This window comes from Nanorana parkeri, unplaced genomic scaffold (assembly GCF_000935625.1).
Source record: "Nanorana parkeri isolate BGI_ZX_2015 unplaced genomic scaffold, ASM93562v1 scaffold3082, whole genome shotgun sequence".
Taxonomy (NCBI): Eukaryota; Metazoa; Chordata; class Amphibia; order Anura; family Dicroglossidae; genus Nanorana; species Nanorana parkeri.
The window spans coordinates 19277-29518 of record NW_017309350.1 but is presented as its reverse complement, the minus strand read 5'-3'; the positions used below and the strand labels follow the sequence as shown (position 1 = coordinate 29518).

The 10242-nt window shown below is 39.9% G+C and overlaps 1 pseudogene; it reads left to right on the top strand.

Annotated features, from left to right (window-relative positions):
• LOC108802746 overlaps positions 1-2154 on the top strand; it is a 21516-nt pseudogene extending 19362 nt beyond the window's left edge.
• Positions 2155-10242: the final 8088 nt, after the last annotated feature.

The following is a 10242-nucleotide window of genomic DNA, read 5'->3' as shown; positions in this document are numbered from 1 at the left end:
AGGATGTGTGTTTGTGTGTATGCAAATAGCAACTTAGGAACTAATATGCTTAAAAATAGAAAAGTGACAAGTTGAATATCTAGTTTGGTAGGCTCAAGGTGGCCCTGAAGTGAGAGTTTCTTCAGTCTTAAGAAGTATGAAATGACAGCTTGTTCTATCATTTAGCTTTTATCATTTCAATGTACCCATAGGTTCACTTTAGGAAATGCTAAATTGTCCATAAGGTAAAAATGTGCACTTATGCATTCGGTTAAACACTGTTCCTTTATATCAGGGTTCATGTTTGAAAGGAAAAGTTTTTGTGACATCTAAACCTTCCCAAATCTTTACGGGGTCCTAGCGCAGTTCAGTTTTAGCAAAAGAAGTTATAATGGAATTCGAAAGGAAAGATGAAATGAATGCAAAGTTTTAGTTTTAGTTTGAATGACTCCTTAAGGGAACATTCAGCCATTAACATGTGTTACCACAATGTATGGCAATGCACCTGCTCTATGTGCAGTGCGTTGTGGTGCCATTCATTGTGAATGGCAATCCAATGGATTGTACCGTACGGAACATAAAACACACTGCAGCCTACCACAACACATATGTTGTGTGTTGCATTTATAATAAATGGGCTTCCCTAATGAAACACACATTAACACATACATTAAGGCATTGCAAAACTTCTATGTGAATAGGCCCTTTAACAATTGGAAAATATATATCAATATAGTGTTACTAAACTCAGAAGTTAAATCTTAGAAATTCACCTAAGTATTCAAATCATCTCTGAATTCATGCTGTACTGTCCTTCCTTCTGGAGGGTGGCTACTTTTGTTCCCTATGGTCCCTGTTGTGTTTTAAAGTAGTCACCACTCCAAGCTCCCTCCTGTGATGGACTATAATCTCAAACCAAATTAGTAAATTAAAGATAAGATTGTAGTCCATCACGAGAACAAGCTTGGAGCAGTGACTACTTTACAACACAATAGGGACCAGGGGGAACAAAAATAGCCACCCTCCAAAAGAGAGTCTACGGCTGAGTGATACACAAATAAGTGTCAGCACCAATTCAGTGGTGATTGGAGGATCTACAGCTGAGTGATACAAAAATAAGATACATTTTTTTAAATAGTTAAGGTACATGAATGCATTTTTCAAGATTTAACTCCTGAGTTTAGTATCTCTTTAAGAATAAGTGCTATCTAATCCATCACATGTCAGTGTATATTTATTTTATTTCTCCATATATATCTTTTTATAAAACATGAAAACATCACTTAAAATGCAGTTGAAGCCTATTGTTGACAACGATTCTCATTATTGATTATTATCGATTATTTCAATTAGGTGATGCAGCCCTATACTGTTGTTTAAATTTAACTGCCAAAGAAAAAAAATATACTTATAATTAGGGATACACCGATACCGTTTTTTCTGTATCGAGTACGAGTACCAATATTTATCTTTCGGTACTCGCCGATCAGGCCCGGATTCCCCACAAGGCCACCGAGGCCAGGCCTCGGGGCGGCAGGGCGCAGAGGGGCGGCAGCGCTGTGGAATCCCCCAACGCCCGTGCCGATGTGGGGAGCAGAACGGCAGGGTTAAAACTAACCCTGCCGCTCCGTGTATACAGTGAGAGGGGAGAGCATTGCACAACCTGGCCTTGGGGCAGCGGGAAGAGTAAATGCTGCGCTGTCGCCGATACCGAGTACTGATATCAGTGCTTCTGCTTTTTTTTTTTTTGCATAGAGCCGGCTTCCTGGCCAATCAGGAAGCCAGGCGGCGAGTCATTACCCATATAATCAAATTGTAAAAAACATTTGTTTTGGTATTGACCATAATAAATAAAGTAAATATGTAAATATAATAGATTTAACCCTTTTGCTGCCACTGACGTAAGGCATACAGCGGAACACAACCGCTTGCAGCTGGCCACGTCAGTAAGCCTTACGTTGGTGGCATTCACCCTTCTGCTGTAAGCTCATGGTCGCTTTAGAACCCTGAACTTACACCAGAAGGGCCCCCTGATGGTCCCCTATAAATTAATAGCTGTCATTAGAGGCTGAAAAGCTACTGATTATAGCTATTAACAAAAATTCTGGGCTCCCCCAGCAGGCACCGCCGCTGAAGAAAATGCCGCTGAAGTGCGGCAAGGGGGCGGAGGAGTGAGCTCTGACTGCTGTCAGGATAGCCGAACTTGGTAAGAGAGGAGGAGAGGAGCCGCAGCTGTCATCAGGATGACCGAGCGGGGAGGAGAGCAGAGCCGCTGTCCTCCTGTCAGTTTCAGGATGACAGCAGCTCTGTGCGTCATTGCCGAGCGGTGGATCGGTAAATATGTGTAATATTTACCAATTAAAAAAAAAAAAAAAAAAAATAACCCTTCCCCCCACACATATATTATACACGTGCAACAGTGTGACCCATATTGTGGTGTACGTCATGCACATGTGCCGTGGTGCCTGATTTTTTTTCTTTTCAAAATAACATTATTTCAACTGCTTGGCAGCGCATAGCGCTGTGATGCATTGCTGTACGTTGTGATATGCTGTGTTGCGATTAAATGTACTCATGTATCATTTTATCACAACACACACCAAAACAGCGCACAAATTATTTTTAACATAAGCTGCTTATTTACAGTTTTGTGTTCCTACTTTTCTTACAGTTTTGCTAAAAGGCGCAATTTAAAATGTACAAATATTTATTAACTTAATACAGTTTTCTCTTTTAGAGGTATTTTTTGTGCATAGCGGTGGATCGGTAAATATGTGTAATATTTACCAATCCTTCCTGTGCAGAACAAACACTGGAGTGATCACTGATCACTCCATTGTTTATAAACAACTGGGGACACAGTACTATAGTATTGTGTGTACCCAGTTATGAATGAACAGGAAGTGCTTTACATCACTTCCTGTTCATTCATGAGTTTCTGATTGGGTAGAAGCAACTCACTACAGAGGCTTTTATCCATTCTAAATATTTTTTGTGCTTTTATCAATTTAATTGTGTATTTTTATCAGTTTAATTTTGATGTGATAAACATTTGCGCAATTATCGCAATTATCTACAAAATGAGTAGTACCATCTTTTTATTTTACCGGGCCTATGCTTTCAGAAAATATATGGGTTGGGGTGTCTTTTACAAATGCTATAAGCTGCAGTTAAAAAGAAAAAAAAAAAAGGTGAAAAATTGCAAAATGGTGTGGCCAGCTGAGGTTAAAAGCGTTCCGCCGGGCTTGGAAGCGAAAGGGTTAAAGCTTGTATTTATGTTTCAGGGAAACGTAGCTTGAAAATAAAAAAAAAATGTAAAATAAACTTGGTTTAAAAAGTGTTAACCTTTCTTGAAATCGTAGATCAGAATGTCGCCAGTTGTAGAATTTAGGTTTAAAACCTCACTAGGGAAGACCATGCAGAAATAATCTACTTAATAATAATTTACTTTAAAAAGTAGCTACTTAGATACTATATGTGTTTTCACGTCATACCCACAAAAATGCTTGATGTAAAAATAATATGCTGACAATTGGATAGGCAAAGAGCAGGATGTTCAATACAAGCTGTATTACTTAAATATACAAATGTCAGACTGTCCTAAAAGATTGCTGTTTGCATGTGTTTGGGCAGAGAAGCTTGAAATAACCCTAATTGTAAAAAAGGTACATGTGTGAATGCTCCTGGGAACAATTTTGACAAGATTCTGAAAAATGTAACACCAACATTTGTTACCTTCTCTAGAATGGTAGCTTGAGTATAACATTAGTAGTAAACAATGTGAATATCTGTAATTTAGTGATCAGTGATGTCATCAATTATATTTATAGAACAATACCTTTAAACTTGATAAAAATGCAAAACGTGTAATTGGAAAGTAGTTATATTAGTTATGCTTGTTGTTTATATTTTAGATGGTTACACTGATGGATACATGAAGTCAAAATAAACTTGAATTTGACCATTAAGATTAAAGGAGAACTATGAGATAAGTGATTTTCACTCACCTCATAGTTCGAGCCGACGTGTGACAATGAAACTGTCACACGTCGGCTCAATAGATCGGGAAGTGAGCGAACACATACCGTTGCTCGCTCACTTCTCAATCCTGTCCCTGCAGAGAGCCGTAACTGTCACTCACAGCTCCCTGCAGTGATTCCCCCCCTCCCCTGTCCAATCTTCCAGCGCTGACTGGAGGAACAAACAGGGAGGGGGTGGGTACCGCTGGCTCTACCTCTAGATAGGCAGAGCCAGCTGTCAATCACGCAGTTGGGTGGATCTCGACAGTAATGTCGGGATCTGTCCCGGCTCCGGCGGTCTCAGTATACCGCGAGCTGTAGCTCGCGGTATACTGAGCTTTGGTTCACGGGAGGACGCTAGTTTATGTCCTCCCGTGACCCTGAGGAGAACTATGGGGAAAAACATTTACCCCATAGTTCTCCTTTAAAGCAAACTTATGCTTTGCCCATAAAGAGCATATACTTCCTTTTCTTTCGCTCCACCTACTACTCCGTTTAGCGTCAAGAGCTGGGCATGGTGCAGCATGCGACTTCCTCCATGTAAAAATTACAAAAGCAGTCCCAAGCACACTTTCAGGCTAGCCCACAATAAAAGCACACTAATCTGTTCACATACTCTGTGTGTCTGCACCAAATCCAAAAAAACAAATATGGCAGCCAATCCTTTATTCCTTTGTAATCTACAACTCTACTGCTTCTGGCAACTACGCCAAGCTGCAGGGGAGTAAAAGTAAGGTAAGGAAAAGCTGATGGAAAGTGATACATTTGAACCTGTTTTTTTGCGCTGGATGAACAAAGCACAGATACACCTTACGAGTGACAGCATAAACGATGACAACTGATAATTCAGCTGTAGGCAGGAACAAGTGGGCTAAATAAAGGTTTCATATATACCTTTGGGTCTCCAGCAGCAAGATTTTTATACTGCTACATCCGCCCAGCCTGAACATGGAGTGACAATGCTGTAGTCTGGCAGTTTTAGGGCCCTTGCAAGCGGATGGCCAATGTAAATCTATGGGCAGCCAGATCTAATCGGATGGATGTTTGTTTACATCCGGCTCTGACCAGGTCCGGAAAAAACAAATGGAACAGTGTTCCATTTCGCCAGACCTGATCGTGCTGGATTGGAGGTAATCTGATATAAATGGAACGATTACATCCGATTCTCCATGGACCAACATGGGTTCCGATCATTTCAGTTCTGATGGAGCAAAAAAGTGGATGGACACAGATCTCACAGTGGTGACATTGGATCCGTACTGCTCCAATCAAGAGGGGATCTGTGCATGGATCCCCTCCTGATCGGAGAGTGGGGAAGGGGCTTTATACCTCTTACTTTGTCAAGGTAAAAAAATATAAAAAATGTATGTTATTAGGGGATAATTTACAGTAACTCTCAGGCATCTAAAAACAAAAACTGCAGTAGCAATTCTTAAGATACTGGCCCTTTAAGGGCTTCCTTATTAAAGGAACCATTTTAGAGAAAACGTACTAAGAGCAGGCACCACAGGATGTCTGCCATTGCCTGTATTGGCCAGAAAAGCCTCGTGTTTGCCCCTCTCTCAAACTGGTTTTACTGTGTTACCAGATGCCTAACTTCAAGACAAAGCCTTGTCCCCTATTGGTCACTCAGGGTTTAGTCCCAAAGTTTGGACAATAGTGACAAAATAAAATGTATTTCAGTGAGGCACAAGAATGAAGGTTTTCTTGCTAAAAAGGTAAGAGATTGTAACCTTTGAGGAGAGACTTTGATTTTTTTTCTACTTTTAAAATGACTAAAAGATTTGCTTTCGGTAGAAATCAGCTTCTAGAAATGCTGGGTGGTTCTGGATAATTGCAATATCTTGTCTCATTTAATTGGCTTGGCATTGTACAAGTTGCTCTTTTGCTGTACAGACTGTCTGCTTAATGTAAAATCAATACTCCCGGTAGAAATGTTTCAGCTGCAAATTCAGTGTTTGAAGCAGGGTGATAATGGTGCCATTTTTGTTCATCCACTAATTGGATTACAGACCTGGGTCATGATTCTCACATAATACCCATGTGCTGTTGTCTGTCTTCATAAGGAAAAAAAAAGGAAGTCAGCATTATGCGAAAATAAAGAAGACCTTTTAACCTCTAAAACATTACGTTAACTAACAGTTTTGATCATGAACACACATTTATTGATGACATATAACAAGCTTGCCTTTTTTTGACTGAGTTCAGAAAATAAAGAACGCATTAGGGCCTGTGTTGATGGTCCTTTGTTCGTGACAGAGCTGCTTCTCTCCCCATACACGTCTGTGAGAACACAAAAGCAGTTTGAAGCATTCAAATGTACCTGCAATAAATTCTGAATGTTCCCAGGAGCATCTCAAACTGATGCCAAACGCACACTGCGTTTGTTCTCAAAAACAATCCCACCAACACAGGCCCTTGTACTTCTAAGTGTGTCTTTCTAACTATATTCAAAAGGTAAACCATGCTCACGTAGGCTTTTGGTATTCAGCAAGCTCACCAAGAAATCAAATTACATAAAGTATAAGTTCTGAGTCAAAGTAAAGACATTAGGGTTAAAATTCATCTGTTATTTTGTAGCATACTTTATGGTGCAATGGATGAGTATTGGCAATGTAGAAAGTGTGTTCTGAATTATTTAAGTGTTACTATAATTTAAATGTGTGCAATATTGGCTCTGCCCACCCTAACTCACCCATAGAAGCCCTGTCGGACAAGTATGTTACCATTGCAGTAGTGGTTGGCCGGGTTGTGGAAAATTGGGGGATTGATTTATGATGTTCGCACAGCACTAGCACCCCTACATAGGAATTCTCTACACTCGTTAGTGCCATATGAACAGTGCAGATGGAACTTTTTGTAAATGAACCCCTAGGTGTTTCTCATCCCAGGGAGCAGTTACAGCACCCACTAGAGCAGGGATGTCAAACTCAATTTAATTGTGGGCCGCATCCACATTATGGTTGCCCTCAAAGGTATCTGTAAGTCTATATAAATGTATCTAATCTTTATCATAATTGCCTCTGCATTCGATTATCACTGGTTTTAGTAATAACTTAATACCTAGATCTGAAAGTAGAAGTCTAGGAAATGGCCTGGTGGGCCGGATTCGGCCCCTGGGCCTTGAGTTTGACACATGTGCACTAGGGCATAGTTTGTATTCATCCGCAAGACAGCTCTTACTGACCTGAATTGCTCCCTTTATTTATTTCTTAAGAAGTGCTAGGCCTGAATGTTGGTCTGAATATACAGCCATCCCTTCCAAACAATTAATGACACAGGAAGAAAAAAAAGAACATTCACACGTGTCACCATACTGTATATAAACATTCTCTGAGGGTTGCCACCAGGGAATCACACAGAAATAAAAAGGTTGTACTGTACAGTATGCATTCTCTGGATGGAACATTCTTCAAGATTTACTGGGCATTCACTATATTATAAATACCGAAAATGTTAGCAGTTAATGGGCAAACTCCTTGTTGGCCTACCTCTTTCACTTGCCCAAAGAATAAAATTCAAAATACCAATAACTACATACAAAGCCATCTACAAACCTGCCCGCAGCTACATCACCAACCTCATCTCAAAATATCACCCAAACCGTCCTCTCAAGACCCCCTGTTCTCCAGCTCCCTCGTCACCTTCCAGCTCCATGCACGCCTCCAGCTCCATGCTCGCCTCTAGGACTTCTCCAGAACCTCTCCCATCCTCTGGAACTCCCTAACACAATCTATACAGCTATCTCTTACTCCATTTATCTTTAGGTGACCCCTGATAACTCATCTCTTCAGGGAAGCCTAACCTGCCTCGACATAATGACTGTCCTTTGACTTCTTCTATGAACTTAAATGGTTGCCATGGGTGGAATGGATTGTGGAATATCATCATATGAACCCAGTATTGGTTGAGCTATTTCTCATAACCGCCTGAGATAATAATGTATAAGTATTTTTTCCCTTTGCAGTTTTTGTTAGGATATATGTATGATTGATTGCCCATATATATATTTATTTAATTCTTTTTTTCCCTCTCTTTTCTTTTCTCTCTTTTCTTTCTTCCTTTTTTCTCTTTTCCCTCCTTTGATGGGTTTTTGTCCATAGTATAGTATTGAAGCAACTAGTTTCTAGGTTTATGGAAATTGACTTAGTACTATTGAGAATTTAATACAATGTACTTCATATATCTTATATATTTATTTTTCATGATTGTAAGTAATGTACCATAAATGCATTCCAAACAATGAAAAGGTGAATAATGTACTTCTTCTATTAACCCAGCCCACACAATTATTACCTATTTAAAGGATACTGGCTCTTCGGCGCGACGCCGGAGGCCTGTAGTCCGCATGTAGGGGGGGTCGGGCCTATCGGGGGGCTCCGGGCCGAATTGAAAGTGACACGCCCCCCCCAATTATTACCTTTTGTATCACTTGCCCCTCCTACTAGATTGTAAGCCCTCACGATCAGGGCCCTCCTGTACTGGCTCCCTCCAATTTTGTAAAGTGCTGCACTATATAAAACCTGCATACTAATAAAAATGATATGTCCCAAATTACATCAATCAATTAGTCAGTGTCTCTAAACTATATCCATCTTCCAAACAGCTGCTCAGGATATCACTTTGATTATGGAGATTTTTTAGGCCTCAAGCAAAAACTATTTAGCAGTGAAACTAAATGGCTTTCCCCAAAAAGGAGTTACTGCTATACCATGCTCTATTGATATTCAGTGCAATTAATCAGATGTAGAAACCAGTCTAAGAGTGCATGTAGACATCAGATGATAGTCAATCATGTGGGCATAATCTGACCAGCTAAGCTTTCAAGTAATCCACTTGGAGAGAGGAGAAAGAGTGGCAAGTGAGAGGTGATATCTTCTTAACAGCATGAGAACAATTGCAATTCCAACAGGTTTTCAAACATGCCAATCAATTCCTTCCTTTGACAGCGAGCAGCCAACTTGCTGAAGGGACACCCAGAGACATAGGATTGTTGTGTGATGCTGCTAAATATGGCCCCATTAGGTATCAGTCATTTTTCTTTTTTGTGGTATGGCTATTGAGGTTTGGGACATTATGACCTCAGAAATCCCTATAGGATTTGCATGAATGATTATACCTCAGATGTATTATTAGCTATCATAGTAATCCATGCAATGCTAATGGCACATGGGAGCTGCTAGTATGATCCATTCTGTTTGTGTATTAGAGATGGATGATATCACTGGATTCTAGACTGACCAGTGCATTGTGACGGTTTAGTATATTTTCATTGTAGCGTAAGAAATTTTTGTTTTAAAAGGAAAACCTTGCAGTAAAAAAAGTTTGCTATAAAAAGGACAGCGGCAAAAAGTTACCTTTGATCTCAAATCAATGGAAAAATAAAGACCTGCAATTTTCAGAACCTGCTTCTAATGCTGCAATTGAAAACATAACACGCCTTAGAACAATACCTATGCTAGCATGATGCGTCTGCTGTGATTCTAGGCATATAAGAGTAATTGGATCCTTAGGCGTCACAAATTAGGGGAATTCTGCACACCACTGGCTTGTAATCTTTTTTTCTATTGTCTAGGCAACAAGCTCAATGTATCATAAAATACATGTTGTGCCGTCTATTGTGTTTCCTGCCAAAAAATAAATGAATTGTAGTTCTGTTCAGATTTGTATTCCAAATACAGTCCCAGAAAGTCACCAGGGCATGGAATATTTGTATCCATTTATTGTCATTTTCCATTCAGAATCGTAAAACAACCATTTCAGGTCCCTTTGTCAAGGATAATGGATACTTAGTAGTATATACAATGTATGTAAATCTTGACAAAGGGATGCTGTGTGTGCCCAACACATTTTATCAAAACAACTAATTAAACATGACAAATGTTTGAACATATTAGACATGCTATTTCTTTGGGGTATATGGAAACAGCATCATATAGTCTAGCACTCATATCACATGTGCTATGTACAATGTAAACTTCTTCTTGTTCTCCAATTCGGATGCCCCTGTCAGACACTATATACTTGATTAGGGGTGTGGTTTGGGTTTGCCAATACCATGGGCTCGAGATTCTCAATTCTGGTAAATGTATGTGCAGATTCACCCATTAGAATTAGTTTTTAATCATATTGCACTGCATGACCTATGAACTATGGCCAGCAGGCTAAGAAGGGCTAATGGTTTTTTTTAGCCAGTGCCCTTACAAAAAAAAAAAGGGGGGGGGGGGGAAGGGGAAGTGTAATG